This window comes from Galeopterus variegatus, unplaced genomic scaffold (assembly GCF_000696425.1).
Source record: "Galeopterus variegatus unplaced genomic scaffold, G_variegatus-3.0.2 Scaffold18456, whole genome shotgun sequence".
In the NCBI taxonomy this organism is placed as follows: Eukaryota; Metazoa; Chordata; class Mammalia; order Dermoptera; family Cynocephalidae; genus Galeopterus; species Galeopterus variegatus.
Genome location: NW_007744567.1, coordinates 1 through 3,602, shown reverse-complemented (window position 1 = coordinate 3,602; position 3,602 = coordinate 1). Strand labels below are relative to the sequence as shown.

The 3,602-nt window shown below is 37.7% G+C and overlaps 1 pseudogene; it reads right to left on the bottom strand.

Annotated features, from left to right (window-relative positions):
• LOC103582914 overlaps positions 1–3,264 on the bottom strand; it is a 15,214-nt pseudogene extending 11,950 nt beyond the window's left edge.
• Positions 3,265–3,602: the final 338 nt, after the last annotated feature.

The following is a 3,602-nucleotide window of genomic DNA, read 5'->3' as shown; positions in this document are numbered from 1 at the left end:
CCTTAGTATATAGAACTGATACAGGAAAAGCTGTTTTAACTGATGCAGAAAGTCCTTAACCTTGTTCCTGGGCCCTAGCCCTATCATATGTGTTCAGGAGAGTTAAAATATTAAATAAATATCTAATGCATCCAATCCCTGTATTTTACAAATGAGGAAATAATTATTCAGGGGGTTGGCTTATGATCAACAATTAACTAATCTTACTCAGAATCAATTATGTAGTGGTCAGATCAGGCATATATACACTATATCTCTTTATTAGAAAGAAATGTGTCAATTATTAACCCCTTATTAAATGTAAATGTAAGCCAACCAAGCATTCCTGTATATCCAGCTACTTTCTTAATAACTGCAACTATAGTAGTAAATTACGGAAGTTTTATTTTAATTGTTGTTAAAGTGACAATGTTTTTTACTCTGTCATTTTTCCTAAAACTATACTGGAAGTAAGAATTTTTTTTCATCCCTACAAAAATAAGTAAAGATCCTTACCTAAACCGAAAGGATTGCTAGCAGCAGAGCCAGATGTGGAGTTACTATTAGAAGTTGATGATGTGTTAACATTGCGTCCAGTAGTATTTGTTTGCTGAGCTGGATGATCCTCAGGCCTAGGGAAAATATTAAATCACAGTGTAAGCAGTGTAGCTAATTATTTTTACAAGAACCTCTGAAATCCCAATACCCAGAAATAAAAGGTACACTCTCAGATCAAGTCAAATTNCCACTTCCCCCAACATCATCTTATGAAAACACAAAACTATCTCTGGAAATCTTCAGTAACCTTTTCCAATATAATGCACACAAGTGACTAATACTAATTGTTACATATTTAAAGCTTAAAAAAACCCTTACAACACGAAAAGATAATTCATAAAAGGTACTCACCAAATACACACAGAAAAGCACAAAGAATAATAGTGTAAGCAACGTTTTCGTTATTAGCGAGGACAACAAAGAAAAAATGATGACTTGTTATATAAGCATATCTCCTATTCCAGTCACTAAATTTGGTGCAGTGGCACTCTGCCCAGCAATGCCAGTGGCAGCACTACAGCAGTGCCACCCACAGTGCTGGTGGTGCCGCCTGGAGCTGATGAACTCTGGGAAGCCTGTGGAGCCCATGGATTGGGTAATGGATCTCTGTTTCCTGTATGGGAAGGTTGGCTACCTTCACCTGAAGATGAATTACTCACTAATGAAGCAAATGGATTACCATCAAACTGTAAAAAAACAAACAAACAAAAAACAAAAAAACACAAAAATCATAAATGATACACAACTCTTTTTAAACAAAAATCACAATCCCCATCAAAGGCATCCCTCAATCACAAAGACATCTGTGTTAAAACCAGAGCTACTCTTCAGCCTGAGCCTTGGAGCCAGGGGATCACCTGCTCTTGCGCAGCACTCAGGATTGGTTCCTGAATATCCGTGTACATGCGACGTAAAGCATTGTATCCCCCTGGCATGCTTCCTAGGTTGCTCAAGGCTCGGTCCTGGTTTCTCATCATTTCCTGCATCATTGCTTGATTCCTGGCAAATTCCAATGTCTAAGAAAAAGATTTCCATTTTTAAAAAAGGGCACTAAAATACACACAAATCACTTTAGCTACTAACTGCTGTTAAATAAATTTTATGGGAGGCCATTGTTTAGGACTAGTCTCCTTTAAGCCACAGAAGACCAGACCAAACCAGAATGGAGTCATCTGTGCTAAGTGCCACATAACCGAACTCAACTTTGAAACTGGCTAGTTAAAAAAAAGAAACCAATAGATTCTGGTCAAACTGAATCAATGTAATAAAAAGTAACTTTGAAAACACCAATCTGCTTTTTGTTCCCTGTTTTTACTTTCTTAAAGCCCTTCTCTGGCTAAGCCAACATCCTTTGCTCAGCTCGTGGGAAGAACACTCAGTCTACTTTATAGAATGAGATGCTATCTGATTGTAAAAATCACAAATAAAAGCCAATTAAGAGCTTTAAACAAACTTTGCTGTCATTTTGTCTTCAATATTTAAATCAGAAAAAGAGAAAATTATTTTAAATAATTCCTGGTGGGTTCCACCTCAAAAAGCAAGCTAACACTGTAATAACATCAAGAAGAAAGCACTTTGTTATGAGCGAATTGCCTGTCTCCAGAATTGGAGCTTTTGTTTCTTAAACCTTCAGAATATAGTTGAGCATCACTTAACGGAGGGGATATCTTTTGAGAAATGTGCCATTAGGCGATTTCATCACTGCGCGAAAGTGTATTATGAAAGGGAACAGCAATGACTTTTTAAATTATCTACACTGGCCACTAGTTGCATGAGTACGGGCCCTCTAAAGTCTCTTGTGCCTCACTTTTTAAATGAGGATTGGAATACTACTATTCACACAAAATTATGAAAATTTAATTACAGACAGGGATTATGCCTGGCACTCAGCAAGCACTCAGGTAATGTTAGCTATTATTAACTATTATTTTGCTATGGGAATGGGTGGGAATCATTTAAAAATGCAAGAATTCTAAAGCAGACAACTCTTTCACTTGGGGTCAGAGCTAATGAGTCAAATGCTTGGCTTTCCATCTTAAAGGCTTGAGCTACCTTTGGGAGGGTCACCCCATAGGTAACCTAGGAACCCCTCCTCAACGTATTCTGCAGTAGGTTTGTTTACACCAACATCACCATAACACCATAAACACACGAGTAATACATATGCTAGGACTTTAAGACGCTAGAGATACGAATTTTTCAGCCCCATTATTATCTTATGGGACTACCCTTCATATATATGGCATGACTATGAACTGTTTACAAAGACCTTTCAAATGTAGCAGAAAATTCAGAGCCCAAATAGCTCAAATTAGTGCTTTGCTGAGAGTTTTCCTAAACAAAGATTAGGATTTCTCTCCTTAGCTAAACAGTATATATAGGGCAATGTCTTTAATCATAGAAAATTAAATAATAAGAAATAAATACATAACTTTTTAGCTAAATAAAAGAACTTTCCACATACCTATCTCATTATATCTGGATTATTTAGCATATGACTAATTTCTGGATTTCTCTGTATCAACTGCGGCATTTGTGGATTGGCCATAATTTATTGCCTCATCAGGTCAGGATTCGAGAGCATGCTCTGGACGAAAGGGCTTTCCATGATTTGGACCATCAGTTCAGGGTTGGACAAAAGTTGTCGCTGCATCTGGCTCTGCAGTTCAGAGAAGTTGCTAGTATTCAAACCCAAGCTACTCAGACCTGCAAGTCCTCCAAGGCCACCTAAGAGGATTGGGGGAGGGAGGAAGGAGCAAGGGGAGAGACACATAAATTAAAGTCAGAAATTTTATCATTAACACAACTGTGCTAAAATATAAAGATGCAAAAACATTAATTCATTCAATAGTCTTTCAAGAGACCTGACAGATTTTAAGCAGAACTGTCACTTAAGATGTTCTTATTCATACAGCACTATGGAAACAAACCAGAGCAAACATTGCAGATGAAAAAGTTGAGGGCCTGCATCCAGGGAGCAGCAATCGGGAATAACTGCAAGGGGTGGAACAGAGAAGGCATCATGGGTCAGAGACTCAGGAAGGGAAACAGCAGTTTGAGGAGCA